General features: G+C 41.9%; 1 protein-coding gene across 2 annotated transcripts in view; it reads left to right on the top strand.

Annotated features, from left to right (window-relative positions):
* SPP2 (secreted phosphoprotein 2) overlaps positions 1-16,297 on the top strand; it is a 65,597-nt gene that overhangs the window by 32,926 nt on the left and 16,374 nt on the right. The window lies entirely within an intron of this gene.

Genomic DNA, 16,297 nt, shown 5'->3' with positions numbered 1-16,297 from the left:
TTGGTATTTTTAACTCCACATAAATTTACTTGGCAGTATATTTCTGGAAGGCGCATGGATGTGGAGTAAATCTGCACTTACCTATATTTAGTTACCTTCAAAATATTGTACTGGCAGATAATCGGGTGTCATATTTCTGTAGGTTGATGTTCTGACGTATGACCATTCTTTCAAAGTTGAAGTCTCTCTTAGTCAGACTGAGATTAAGGGCATAGTTACAACTTTAATGGTCCTCCAGTGGGGCCGCCACTGCGCCGTCCGCTGGAGGGCCACCAAGTCCGTGGTGCACCCGTCCACCAAAATATACGATTGTAGCCCAGTGTGGACGGTTGGTGCAGCAGCAGTCTGATGGTGGTGGTCTGTTAGGCTCATGGGAGAGCCTAACATGCGCAGATTGCATGTTCCTGCATGGTGTGGCACGCATGTCACACCATGCAGAAACTGGGGGTGAAACCAGGGGGGCACAACATGTGCCCTCCTGCATGCACCCTCTGGCCCAGGCGAGGCAGGGTGGCCTGTTAGGGCCTGCTTAGTTGCGTCTCCCTCACTCTTTTCATGGCGGGCTCACCGCAATAAAAAGAGTGGTAGAAAGCCAACTTGCAATACGCTTGATGGTGCAGCAGCGGCACTACCAGCATATTGTTGCTTCTGACCAATGCGCAACCTCAGCAGGATCTCCAGAAGACGTAGCTGTCCTGTCTCGCTCCAACCACCACACTTATAATACCACAGGCTGGCCCGAAGTGGTGTTGTGGTCAGACCACCAATGCGAATACAGCGGTCCTATGGACTGCCATACTCATAATAAGACCCATAAACTAATAGTCTGTCTCACCAACAGACTAGCTTCCAAACAGGAATAGTATTCCGAAATCAGAAGGCACAATGAAACACAAACTTTACATTGCCTTAAAACAAGACTGGGAAGCACAGCCATGTATCTGGTGATCTGTGGTGTCCTTCTCACTGCAGAACTAGTGAATGTGGACATCATTTTGGTGTTGGTTGATAAGAATCATACTCGATTTTGCTTTCATTTAAAAGTTTAAAGAATCTCATGCCATGTACCTAACGTAACCTATAGAATCTTCTCATTCATGCCAGTTCATGGACCACTAGGAAGAGCATCACTTTTCATTGCCTACTCTTTGATGCAGGATGGTCTGTTCACTGTCTCATATCAAACCAGGTGTTTATATAGAGTAAAACTGGCAACCAGAATGCTGAGAAGTGGGGTGGGTTTTAGGGAACGATTTAGATATTGTGTACAAAAGAATGATTAGAGGATGTCCAAGGCTCATGCTAGATTAGGCATTGGGCAAGGTCTTGGGAGGATGGGCTTTATGAGCAATCGGTTGGACCTGGCCCTTTTTGCAGGGTTATCCTGAAACTATGTGCCTTCCTCTGACTATTTTTCTGACCTTCTTTTTGCTATCTTTAGGGCTCTGGACACTTTACCACTGCTATTCGGTGCTAAAGTGCATGTGCTTTCACCTCTGAACAAGGTATGATTAATTTACACCTCTTTGGCATATTTGATTTATTTGTAAGTCAATTTTAAAGTGGCATTTCATAAACCCAGGGCCTGTAAATTGCGATTCTCCTATTACCATGACCAGAGAATCTGGATTTCATTAAAGACACGGAGGCTCACATTATGCATACAACTTTTAATGCGTCTCCAAGCAGCCGCAAACATCATAATAGAAAGGTTCCATTGAGAACATTCAAAACAGATAAACTCCAAGAGCCATCAGAAGACTGCCTCTTTTAAATGCGGCTCTGAGCAGATAAGTAACCCTTACTTCTTACTCTTCTCAGTGTTAGTTTACTATTATATTCTCTTATAGAAGGAGTTTCAGGGTGATTATCATTTCCCCACCTCCTCCTTCCCTTTCCTTTCCATACTGATTTCCAATTTACGGAAATCCCCTTTTCCCCCTTTTTCCCTCCTTTCTTAGGTCGGATTGGCGCTGTTTAGTAATCTCTTACTTGGGGAATTTGATTCACTTCGGTTTATATATATAAATAACCTTTCCCTTTCAGCCACGTAAGTATTTACACTCTATATGTACCTTTACTTCTAGATTTATTTCGAGACTTACTCTTATTATCTCTTCAGTTATCGCGACCTTCACGACGTTATTCCGAGGTTTTTATGCGTTTTCGCCTTTGCCATATGTTTTTATCCCCGTTAATCCATGCCGCTCGAGCCCCGTCGCGAGGCATGGAGGAAAGACCCTTAGGAGCAGCAACGTCGCGTACGCGCGTTGCTAAGGCTCTTTCTTCCCTTTACACCTCACGTCACGGTTGCTAGGCTTCGCCCGATCGCGTATGTGAGACGACGAGTCCGTTGCTCCTTCAACTGCGCTTCCACTCGTAAAAAAACGAAGATACTTTAATTTCCCGTTTTGGCAGAAATCATTTACTCCCGTTTTGGCAGAAATCATCTACCCATCCTGACATCATTAGCAATATCGCTTAAAATCTTTTGCCTGGGTCTACAACACTCCCAGCCTTACTACTAAAAACACATTTCCCCTATTTATTTAATTATAATAATTAAGAGAGGAAACATGTCTGATTCAGACTCCGAGGGTGCCTCTGCCCCTACCCCTGGTGCTGTATATGACACAAGTACTGTTACACATGACAAGACGCATTCACATCTGCGCAATCCTATGGAATCAGCTTTATCTTCTAAGAGGACCATCTCTCCTGATGAAGATGAATTTGTCAATGGTCATTTTCAAGATTCATATGAATCTAAAGGGGGTAAAAAAACCAAAAAGATTAAAAATGTACAAGACTTACCCCCTCTAAGCACTATGGGAGGTCCCCGCACCTCGCTATATATGGGAGGTCCTCGCACCTCAAACCAGATGGGTGCCCTCCGGGGCACAACATATCATGGTGTCCATCGCGGCACAACATATCATGGTGTCCACCGCGGCACAACATATTATGGTGTCCAACGCGGCACAAGATATTCTGGTGTCCCTAGCGGCACACAAAAACAAAGTGCTAATGACCCTAATATCCTCAATGATTTTGGAGATGATAACTCCGATAGCACCCCTGACGAATATGTACTAGATTTGAATGACGATTATGATGAAGATCTCTTTAATCCCCCAGAATCTTCTTCTTCTTCCATTCCCAAAGATATAGTTCTTGATCCTCTCGGAGAAGAGATGTTTTCACCCCTTAATCTTACACACCCAAGGAGCTCTCAATGGTGGCCCCACGATCACGTGGCTAAATTTATTGACAAATGGTTGAGGTTTCCTCTCGAGCGCAATACTCGTAATATCCTAAGAGCCGAGTGCGCAAGACCCACTATTGGCGATAAAGTTTGCCAGACTCCTAATTTGGACCCTGAATTAATTAAGTTTCTTTTCAAGCTTGGACGAGACCCCCGAAAAGGGATGGAGAGGTCTCTTAAAGGTTGTCAAGACCGTGTCCTAGATATCCTTGGCCCCCTAGCAAGGATTATAGATGCCGCAGAGGAGAGCCATCTTAATGGAACTCCACTCGACACTAATTTGATAAGAGGTCTTAGTCAAAGAGCCCTAATTCTCCTCGGAAATGCCAATTCAGGCTTGAATGCTGAAAGACGGAGAGTTGTCCTAACTAGGATTAATCCAAAGCTTTCGGATTTGGCTGACAAAGAAACATCTCTAAATCCAAAAGGCCTTCTATTTGGGGAAGAACTCATTAAAAATCTCGGAAAATATGTTTCCATGTTTACAGCCTTGGACAAGGCGCAACAGAATATGCGTAAGGTTTTTAACAACAACCTTTTTGGACGGGCCGGAACCAGGGGCCGCTCTTCCGGCCGATATAATCAAAGGTCCAATTCAAGATCAAGAGGTTTTGGAAGAGGCTCTCAACAATCCAACTCATAACCCAGGGCCTGTAAATTAAATGCTACTGTCCACCCTGCAGCACTGATTGTACCACCCACAGAAATAGCCTTTCAGTCCTCTCTCTGGCCTGCAACCGCAGGGTCTGTGTGTGCAGTGTACTGCCACTTCAACTTGGCTTTTAAAACTATTTGCCAAGCCGTAACCTCCTCTTATATTAAACATAGATCACCCCAAAGGTAGGCCCTAGGTAGTCCGAACGGCAGGGTGCTGTGTAAGTAAAAGGTAGGCTATATGCTTTTATGTGTGGCATGTCCTGGTAGTGACAAACAGCCTATTTCATTTTTCACCTCTGTGAGGCCTACTCCGCTCATAGGCTCGCATTGGGAATTCCCTTCTATATTTTTAAGTGATCATTTCTGATCAGAAAGGAGTGGCCTTTCCATGTTTGCTATGTTTAAAATAGTGGTGCTAAATCCGACTTACTGGTGTGGTTCGAATTTACATTACTATTTTAGAAATGGCACTTTTAGAAAGAGTACATTTCTCCGTACTTATGACTGTTTGTGCTTGCAGCCTGCCTCCAATACACATCAGGGCTGGGTGACAGCTACAATTTATTCATACTTTCCAGACAGCCATAACACAAGAAGGGCTGTGTGTGACAGGGGATACATCTGCATTAATCTGCATACTGATAGTCTTCCTCAGCTGGGAGAGGGAGAGCCCAGGTCATCAGTGGTCAGTGCAGGTAAGCGGGGCGGGTGGGGGATGTCGACAGCCAACAGAATAGGGAAAATTAAATAAATAAGTTGTCTGTCAACATCCCCACTGCCCCGCCCACTGTGCTTACCTGCACCGACTGCTGCTGTTATAGGTTGTGTTCTGCCCTCACAAAATGGGCTGATTAACCCCCTACTGCTTATCTGGAGCCAGGGCTGGGTTGAAAGGGATTCTTGCACACGTCTAAGAGTTACTGTGAAATCACCCCATGATCAAAGACATTTTTGAGTGTAAGTATTGGGGCTCTGACTCCAAGTTTGTAGACACTTCTGGATCTTCAGCTGGACCTCTGTCATAAGAACTGCTGTGCTAATCAAAGAACTCAACTGGACTGCTTTTCTGGAAGGACTGCTGCCTGTGTGTTGCCCTACTGCCTGATGCTCTCTGACTGCTGAAGGAGAGCTGAGGTTTACGTTCCATCCAAAGCGCTTGTTTAGCTTGCCTCCTGTTCTTCAAGAGTCTTCCTGCAATCCTGCTGTTGCTATTGGACTCTGCTGTCTATGGCTCCTGCCTTTGCTTGAGGTTCCCTCTCCAGTTCTGGGCTTCAAAAGGGGGTGGAACAGCTGTTTTTGCTACAAAATCGAAGCAATGACGACGTTGTGGTGATCGGAACCGATGCCTTACCTTTGATGAGGACACAGGTACTCATCATCGACATCGCCTCGACGGAGTGCGCAGCTCAACCTCGACGCATGCCGACGCTGTTAGCTGATCGCCAACATTGCTTTGACAGACTGTGCTGCTTGACCTAAATGGACAACGTGGGTTGACATGGATGCAGCACCTGTACCGAAAAGGGGTTAGACACTGAAGTTTCTATCAACGGTGTGGGTTGGCACTGACAATTATTTGCCTCCATCTGCGGGTCGACAACAACATGGCGCCTCCTCGACTGCTTGTCTCGAGTCTTTGATGTCCACATTTTGCTCCATCCAAGGTACTTTGTCAGGGGGACCTCTCTAAGTCCTGAAGCTGGCTTGCCCTCGATTGCAGTTCGCCTGAACTTTGGAGTTGCACCGGTTCCTTTGCGGCCTCAACTAACCATTTAGTGATCCATGCTTCCAAGCACTTTATTGCACTTATTCTTCTAAAATTCAATATCTCGACTTCTGGTTAATAAATGTTTGTCATTTTAGTCTTGTTTTGATTATAATTAAGGCCCTCGGTTTTACGTTTAAACAGGTTTTTACATATAAATGCAGACAGATTTTTTTTTCCTTTGTCTGCATTTATAAATATAAACAGCAAAATACTGACAAACCAGATTCAAACAATCCTGCAGAGCAGCCAAGCTCCTGCCCCGGTTTGCTTATCTTTTGCATAGAGGAATGCAGCTGCCCTTGGCACATGAAAGGTGCCTTACTAAGGAAGCAGACTCTGGTCACTGCATTTGGCACTCTCTCCCTGTAGCCATTCATCAGGAGTGGACCACAGTGGGGAGCCTGGTGTAGCCATCCTCATCCAGCGCGCTCTCCCTGTGGGGAGTGCATTGCTTTATAGCAGAGTTCTTCAATCTGTGGGGGGCGCCCCCCTAGGGGGGCGCAACACCATCTCTGGGGGGGGGGGGGGCGCGAACTCCACTGTAAGAGCTAAACTTTCATCTTGCTCTTTTAAAATAGTGCGAACCTAAACTTTCCCTCTTTTCTGTCTATTGCCAGTATCATCTATCATCATCACGCACGTGCGTGCACACAACTCCCGGGCTTTGTCTTACATGCCATCACTTGTCTTAGTTAGTGGCCAGCTGCAGCAACCTCAGTGGGTTCATTTAGCTGCTGAGATCCCTGCAGACAATAGGTTTAACTTCCGGGTAAATTAATTAAGCGGTAACTCCTTTGATCAAAACGTGTACTGCTGAAATTGTTTAACAACTGCTGTTTGAAGTGCCACAAGATCGTAAATCTGTCGAAGCTAGTGCTATATGACCAAACTCCCTGAATCCCCTTTGAGCGCTATACATCCTAATCAAGTGCGACCAGCAGCATGGAGATTAAAGTCACATGGGCTCTTAGCTCCTCCCCTAGCTTCCTATAAATTAAATTCTATTTGGACTTGGCCGATAATAACCTTGATTGACCGCCGACCAGGCCCTTTCTGTTGACTGGAGACACCTAAAAGTCTTCAATTTCATATTGTATTTATTGCTTGTCTCGTCAAATATTAAACTCTATTGTTTTTGTTATTTTTCAATTGTATTGTGCACAATCTGCCATCAGTAGCTCATTGTGTGTCTTTCCGGTTGCCCTGTGGTAACTTTTCAGACCCTTCTGTTACAGACTAGATTCTGATTAGACTTGTGGTGTAATTTTCAGGTCTGGCCTAGACACTGTCATTAGAGTCCCTCAATCTGCTACTAATGGAATTGCTGACATACGCCCATTTATTTATTTATTAGTAAAAGGCTGACCATCTACAGGTGGTGCGCGAAATTGCTCAATGAAATAAAAAAAATTTACAATTTCCTTAAACCTGTGACATTGAAAATACATTTCATACAGGAAACTTCTTGGGGTGTCGCAAATAAAAAATGGTCACGAGGTCAGACCTTGCGTTCAAAAGTCACTGAGTTACCAGCAAGGGGACTGGTTCCAAGAGAAAATGTCTCCCCAGTCCCCAGGCAAGTTCTCTGCGTGAACATTATCTGCTCATAGCCTTTCCCAGGCAAAGCGTGTGGAATTTATCACCTTGCATCTACTTCACAACACCAAAGGGGACTCGCAGGATTGGTCATGCTTACTCTGTTGTTTGGAAATCTCTATAACATGAGCCCCCAAACTGGCCAGGGATTTATTTAAAACAACTAACGACATAAAATTAAACAAGCATTTGCAATGCAATAGGTCTTGCATTTGTGAGAGTTAGTTATTGGTGCTGTAAATGATAATTTATGTCACACATATGTTTTGGTTTGGAGTGGAGTGGCTGTATGTGGTGTGGAGTAGAAATATGTGGGTTGGATTGTAACTGTTAGTTGTGGAATTGTGTGGTGTGGATTGGATTGGTGTAGTGGAATTATTTGGCATTGTGTGCAGTGGAATTATGTGGATAGTAATTATATGCTATTGAGTACTGGCATAATTTGGAGTGGAATTGTGTGTTATGGAGTGTAATTAAGTGGAATGGTATGTTGTGTTGTGGAATGGTATGTTGTGGAGTGGTATGTTGTGGAATTTAATTATGTGGTATGCTGATGCATTTTGTGGCATGATGTGAAATTCTGTAGTGTGGATGTATGAGATATGTTGTGTAATTGTGTTGTTGAATTATGTGGTGTGTTGTGTGTGTGTGTGGCTCTGTGTGGGTGGCTCTGTATGTGTGTGTGGGTGGCTTTGTGTGTGTTGCTCTGTGTGGGTGTAAATGCAATCGGTCATGCATTTGGGAGTGATTAAGCTATTGGCAAATGCCATTTATTTAACGATTAAGCTATTGGCAATGTAAATGACAATGCCATTTATTTATGATAAAAAAAAAAAAATCATGAGCAATGCCAATAGCTCTACCTTTAATAATGCAGAGACCATTGCATTGTAAATGCTTGTTTAAATAAATGAGCTAGCCTTTCCTTCCTTGCTTGCTATGGAAAGAAAGCTATTTACCTGAATTGAGGGTAATTGCTTTGGAGGTGAATGGGCTGCTCCAGATAACACTGTCCCATTATGACTCAACTGCATACGTAAATCCCTAGTAAAAATAATTTGCACACACTTTATCTTGGAAAAATTTGATTTGGAATGGTTAATAAGCCTCTGTCATTTAACCACACCCACTCACAAACGTGCAGTTTACTAAACACTCTTACTCTGTTTAACAATATTTTCCGGGTATGGCGTGGATATGCGGATGCGGATGGCAGTCGATTATGTAGTGTACCAGATTCCAAAAATTTCTGTCAAGTGGTGGAGGGGCCCGACATCTAAAAAAATTCAGCTGGGGGGGCTCAACCTAAAAAAGTTTGAAGACCTCTGCTTTATAGGGTGTGCATTTTCACAGCCCTGTTGTTCTTCAGGTACCGCAGCGGGGGTGGTTAATGTCTCTGTTACATTGCTACAGCACAGCATGTGAATCTATTCACAAGACTGCACAGCTTATGCTGAACCATCCACTGCACATTAAATGTAATTGGTGTGCACGGTGTGGTGCTTTGCAACTTTGATGGCCATCTAGGATGAGGGTGGATGGCAGTTTCAGGAGTGTTTTCTGGTGTCACTAAAAAGCACACCCACATTTACATTGAGGTCGTTGCATCGGCAAAGCATCATGTTATTCTAGACATATCACTTCATTTCCATATGCTTGTAAACAATGCATATGACAAGATGAAATTCAGCTGGCACTCAGGGAAAGTGCTCCAAGACATTTGGGTCGATTTTCATTGTTCTGCGTGTTCGCTCCGGGTGAAAATGTCCCTATGTTGAAACAATGCGTTTCGCACACTAATCTTACCCCTCAAAAAATATGAACACTCACCTTAGGTCTTAGTAATTTATAAACAGAGATTTATCATATTGTATGCTGGAAAGTAATGATCTCTTCCGCTAAAAGAAAAATAGACGAAAATTCTGCCAAAAAGGATTCCTATGCAGGTCTAAATCCCAGCAAAGTTTTTCTGCAATGAAAAAGCAGAATGGGTTGCTCCCTCAAAGACATAGATTGACATTTGACCTCTGTTTTTGAATTCACAGGAAATGTGACTAGATAAGAAAAGGATTAAAAAGCCTGTTTACAGAAAAGGAGTTATATCCTTCCCTCTGGTCCCTATGGTGTACAGCCCCACAGTAAAGGTTTCTTAATGCAAGTTACTCAAGGTCTGTTCAGGCCTGTGTTTACTTCAAATTATTTTGTCAAAGATTTCAGATTATTGTATTGTGTTTACCTAATTTGACATACATTTATATATATATATATATATATATATATATATATATATATATACATATATACATATATATATATATACACCAACCTCCGTTCTCCTGTCGCAATCGCCTTAGCTCTCGATCGCGCTGGAAACAGACACGGACCAAACAGTGAGATGCTGGTTTTCAGAGTATATTCAGCTGTCGCCATAACGTTTCGGCACAAAGCCTTGATCACATGACAGCGTAACCACATTTTCAAAGCGTATTTAAAGTGCACAGTGCAGTATAGTGATTGGTTCATTTAAAATTACCAACATTAGGCATTAACATAGTAGGCGGACTATACTTTTAAAATAGTACGATATTTACACCCATTCACAGCGACATTTGTAATTATTGCATTTTGCCGACCATTCTATAATATCGGGATAAATCCCTAAATATTGACATAAAATACTGGGTTGAATCCCTGTATGTAAACAATGAAGCATTGATACATCCCTTAATGTAAACATAAAATCCTGGGTTAAATCCCTGAATGTAAACATTGGAACATTTGTCAAATTGTCAGCAACAGTATATAGTTTGTGAATATGTCCTATTTAGTACTACTTTATTTCCTACTGATTATACACCAACCCGTGTAAAGTGCTCCTGTGTGTAATAAAGAAGTGAATCGAAAACAATATACAAGGACTGAGCTGTTTTTGCATAATTCCTTTTAAATTATTTCTTATTCCTTATTTTCTAGGCTGTACCCAGTTTCTAAAAATTTCTCCCTCGATTTAACACTGTATGGTTATACCAATTTACTCAAAACTTGTTTTCTTGCTACGCCTTTTATGTACATAGGTATACAGTTCTCCCATTCTCTTTGTTTTTCCTCAGGTTATCAAACAATGTTCTTAGTATACATGATATATTCCTACTACATATACTCCTGTATGTGTTCTGATTTGTACCACCAACGATTAGGTCACATCTTACATGCCAAATTCCTTCTTCATAATTCATTCTATTTACAATATTATACACCATTTTTATATATACAAAAATATATATTTATGTACATATGTGTTTAAAACAATCCTTAAAATTCTCATATAAGACCATTTTCTCATCTCATTTCATATATATACACCCTATTTACACAGTATCCACTATTTTCAATTCAAAACAGCATTTACTCCATTTCTTTCTCGTTGGTTATTTATGTAAGCATGTGTACAAATCTTCAGTCACGTTGAGCCCTATTGGCTGTTTGCTGTTGAATTTGAGTATGTAGTTCGTCTCCATTTTACGCAGTTTATTTTCCCTATTGCCTCCCCTCCTACTTGCAGTCACAGCATCTACCACATAGTATTTTAGCTCTTTGTTGTTGCTTTGGTGGTGTCTTTTAAAATGCCTCGCCACGGGATAGGTGTTATCCTGTGTGGTTATGGCCCTCAAATGTTGCAAGATTCTTTTATGAACGGGGAGCTTTGTGCTCCCCACATATTGCAATTTACAAGGGCACTCCAGGACGTAAACGGCGTAATCCGTTTTGCATGTTAAGACCTTAGTGATACGATGTTCTTGTTCACTAAATCCGTCCTTGTATGTTTTCTTATTGACCGCATGAACACAGGCCTTGCAGGTCTTACATTTGTAAAAACCATGATTATTTTGGTACCAAGAGCTGCTGTCAAGAATTTCTGGACAAGTAACCACCACTCTTTGCCTCATGTTTGGTGCTTTGCTGAAAGTTAGGGAAGCTTTTTTAGGGAGACTCTGACCTATTATGGGATCACTACTGACTATTGGCCAGTTTTTGTTTATGATTTTACGCACTTCCTGGTGCTGATTACAGTACCCCATTATTATTCGGAATGGTTCTGCTTGTTTGGTGCAGGTGGTGTTTACAGTGGGTCGAGTATCTGATGCCTCAGCCGAGACATCTTTGATACCCAATAACTCCATACGGTCCTTGACCATGGATTTTTGGATCGCTTGTTTGATGGTCCCTTTTCTATACCCTCGTTCCAGAAATCGCAGAGTGCAAGCATCTTGAGCTTTCTGTAGCTCATCCAGTTCACTACATAGCCTGCGGATTCTTAGCATCTCACCATACGGAATACTCCGTATAAGATGGGCTGGGAGAGTGCTGCCGGCATGTAGGATTGTGTTTCCTGCAGTTGTTTTACGGAATAATCTGCTCGCTAACTTGTTACCTTGGGTATATATTTCTATATCCAAAAAGGGGACATGTGTCTGGCTCATTGTACATGTGAACTTGATATTTAAGTCGTTCATGTTTAAGCTTTCAATGAATTTTTCAGCCTCCCCTTGTGACCCTCTCCACACCACAAACAAATCGTCAATGAAACGATACCATGCCACAACTTTTTCTGTCATTTCTCTCTCAAAGTTGGCCCTGAGGACCAGTTCCTCCCAAGCCCCCATGTGTAAACATGCTACGCTTGGTGAAAAACTGGCCCCCATCGCCACACCCTCACATTGACGATATATCAGATTGTTAAATATGAAAACATTGTGTTCCAAACAATAGGTCAACATTGTTATTAACATTTCAGTGTGTTCTTTAAACTCATCAGATCTCCTGGATAAATAGTACTTTACCGCATTTATACAATCCAAGTGTATTATACTTGTATATAAGGCACTTACATCTAGTGCTAACAACCAATCTCCCGGTTGCCAGTCAATGTCGCGCATTTTGCAAAGGAAATCACTCGAGTCCCGGACATATGACTCCAAGTTCTTCACAAAGGTCTGTAAAAATTGGTCGATATAAACCGACGTATTCTCCAGCAACCCCCCTATTGCATTGATGATGGGTCTGCCCGGGGGATTTTTTTGGTCTTTGTGCACCTTTGGGATGAAATATATGCATGGCATTATGGGATGGTCCACCTTCAAGTACTGGTATTCAGCTTCAGATATAAGTTTTTTTCTTTTCCATCGTGTTAACCAGCTGTGATATTCAGTCTGCCATCCCTTTACTGTTGTCATATTGACCCTCTCATAGTGTTCACGGTTGTTAAGTTGCATGAATGCCTCTTTTTCATACATTTCCTTTGTAAGCAAGACCACATTGCCTCCCTTATCACTGGGTCGTACTACAATGTTTTTGTCTTTGTTCAATTTAGTTACAAGATTCTCATATTCCTTTGTTTGTTCGTTGTTTCTGTAATGGCCTTTGCTTATGCGCTTTTGTAATTCTTTTAGGTCATTAGTTACATTTTCATGAAAAATATCTATTCCATCACGAGGCAGAATAGGGCAAAAGGTCGATGGCGGTTTCAACGTTGTTAATCCTGTAACCCCCTGTGTTTTGTTTGTTCCTTCAAATATGTTTGGCATGGGTGGTCGTACTTCCTCACCCTCCGTGTCCCACAACTCAGCTAAATCCTGCGAGAGCGTACCTTGCTCCTCCTCCTGATCGGATTCCACGGCAGTTTTCTTTTGCTTGTGATATTTTTTAAGCTTGAGTTTTCTTACCGCTTTGTAAATGTCCGTTCGTGCTTTAGCATAGTTAAGGTTTGTTTTCGGAGCAAAGGATAGCCCAAGTTGTAGAATTTTTTCCTCTTTCTGTGTAAGTTCCATTTTGGTAAGATTAATTATAGTATTATTTTGCGGGGTTACTGCTTTTTGGTCCATTTCCCCCGACCTTTCCACGATGTCTGATTTGAGTTTCCTCCGTTGCCTTGCCCTCCACCTTTTCCTTGCGTTGTAGTTCTTCCTCCTTCGTTGTAGTTTTTTCGCGTCCCAGGTCTTAGTGATTGCAGTCTGTCCTGGCATGATGTGAAATTCTGTAGTGTGGATGTATGAGATATGTTGTGTAATTGTGTTGTTGAATTATGTGGTTTGTTGTTGTGTGTGTGTGTGGCTCTGTGTGGGTGGCTCTGTATGTGTGTGTGGGTGGCTTTGTGTGTGTTGCTCTGTGTGGGTGTAAATGCAATCAGTCATGCATTTGGGAGTGATTAAGCTATTGGCAAATGCCATTTATTTAACGATTAAGCTATTGGCAATGTAAATGACAATGCCATTTATTATGAGCAATGCCAATAGCTCTACCTTTAATAATGCAGAGACCATTGCATTGTAAATGCTTGTTTAAATAAATGAGCTAGCCTTTCCTTCCTTGCTTGCTCTGGAAAGAAAGCTATTTACCTGAATTGAGGGTAATTGCTTTGGAGGTGAATGGGCTGCTCCAGATAACACTGTCCCATTATGACTCAACTGCATACGTAAATCCCTAGTAAAAATAATTTGCACACACTTTATCTTGGAAAAATTTGATTTGGAATGGTTAATAAGCCTCTGTCATTTAACCACACCCACTCACAAACGTGCAGTTTACTAAACACTCTTACTCTGTTTAACAATATTTTCCGGGTATGGCGTGGATATGCGGATGCGGATGGCAGTCGATTATGTAGTGTACCAGATTCCAAAAATTTCTGTCAAGTGGTGGAGGGGCCCGACATCTAAAAAAATTCAGCTGGGGGGGCTCAACCTAAAAAAGTTTGAAGACCTCTGCTTTATAGGGTGTGCATTTTCACAGCCCTGTTGCTCTTCAGGTACCGCAGCGGGGGTGGTTAATGTCTCTGTTACATTGCTACAGCACAGCATGAGAATCTATTCACAAGACTGCACAGCTTATGCTGAACCATCCACTGCACATTAAATGTAATTGGCGTGCACGGTGTGGTGCTTTGCAACTTTGATGGCCATCTAGGATGAGGGTGGATGGCAGTTTCAGGAGTGTTTTCTGGTGTCACTAAAAAGCACACCCACATTTACATTGAGGTCGTTGCATCGGCAAAGCATCATGTGATTCTAGACATATCACTTCGTTTCCATATGCTTGTAAACAATGCATATGACAAGATGAAATTCAGCTGGCACTCAGGGAAAGTGCTCCAAGACATTTGGGTCGATTTTCATTGTTCTGCGTGTTCGCTCCGGGTGAAAATGTCCCTATGTTGAAACAATGCGTTTCGCACACTCATCTTACCCCTCAAAAAATATGAACACTCACCTTAGGTCTTAGTAATTTATAAACAGAGATTTGTCATATTGTATGCTGGAAAGTAATGATCTCTTCCGTTAAAAGAAAAATAGACGAAAATTCTGCCAAACAGGATTCTTATGCAGGTCTAAATCCCAGCAAAGTTTTTCTGCAATGAAAAAACAGAATGGGTTGCTCCCTCAAAGACATAGATTGACATTTGACCTCTATTTTTGAATTCACAGGAAATGTGACTAGATAAGAAAAGGATTAAAAAGCCTGTTTACAGAAAAGGAGTTATATCCTTCCCTCTGGTCCCTATGGTGTACAGCCCCACAGTAAAGGTTTCTTAATGCAAGTTACTCAAGGTCTGTTCAGGCCTGTGTTTACTTCAAATTATTTTGTCAAAGATTTCAGATTATTGTATTGTGTTTACCTAATTTGACATACAGTTATATATATATATATATATATATATATATATACACACACACACATACAAAAATATATCTAAAACTATAACACCTGAGTGCAAGTGTTTAGTGTCTGTTTAAATAAATGTGAAAAAATACTAGCTGCAGTGTCATCTTTTGCTTGCAACAAAAATGTGGATAAATACAGATAAAATTACCCAAAAATAAATATGGATAAATACAGACGGAAATGTTAAAAAAATAAATACCGTAAAACCCGGAGCCCTGTTTATAATATAATAATCTATTTTTATAAACCGGTGCGGAATCACTTTTTCTGGTGAATTCATTGTGTTACTGTGTGTGTGTTGCACAAATGCTCTGATGATAAGCCTGCATGCTCTGCGCCAAGCTACCAGAGGGTGAGCAGAGGTAATCTTTGGTGTGTAACTGACCTGCCCTGACTAGGGTGGCATGTTCTGCCTGTCTTTGGTGCATACCCCGGCCAACCAGAAACCCCATTTCTAACACGATGAAGTAGATGGTTCTTGGAAAGGAGCATTTTGGGAATTTGCGATTCGCTATAGAAACTTGGTGAGTCTGATGAGAGGGCCAGGTTTCACATGTGCACACGGAGCATAGATTCAAACCTGCATTCAAGTTTTTTTGTTTTTGTAGTATTGAAGCTTGTCCGGTGAGGCTCTGGTTCACGATGATGGGTTGATCATCATAGACTTTCTGTTTAACTCCTAGATACAATTGTGAGTTGGGCATCTCAGCTCTGAAAGTGATGCACCAGGTCATAAAGATTGTGGTTGGTGGCAGAGACAACCATGGAAATGTATCAAAGTAATTGTGTTGTTCGTTTGATTAGAAGAGTAGGGTATTGTAGAATGGCATCAATGGTGTGAAAGTGGTATCAGGGATATTAGTGGTTAGGGCATTGAAAGGACTTGACTTGGACGGTGGCCTTTAAGTTTAATTTAAACACATATAACATTGCAGGGAAAAGTTGTACCATGCCATCTAACTCTTCTTTGTGACTTATTGATGTAAAGGCTGAGTGATATTGCACAAGTTGTGGACATGGGCGTGAATGTTGCTAGATTCATGACTTAGAGTCATGAAGAGTGTGTGAATGGTTGATTTTGTTGGTGATGATAAGAGAAACTTCAAGTTTGGTGGGATTGCATTTCAGGTAGGGGCTGAACATGCAAATCTGAAAGACCGAGAGAGCAATATTTGTGTCTCAATCTGATGTCGTTGATAACAATTTCTCATATATTTGGGGGCTGTTGACATTACCGGTGCATGATCAGCAGTGAGGACCCCAAGGGCTATAGGTAACGCACCCCCAAAATG

Source organism: Lissotriton vulgaris, chromosome 2_1 (assembly GCF_964263255.1).
Source record: "Lissotriton vulgaris chromosome 2_1, aLisVul1.2, whole genome shotgun sequence".
In the NCBI taxonomy this organism is placed as follows: domain Eukaryota; kingdom Metazoa; phylum Chordata; class Amphibia; order Caudata; family Salamandridae; genus Lissotriton; species Lissotriton vulgaris.
This window is presented reverse-complemented; position numbering and strand designations above follow the sequence as displayed.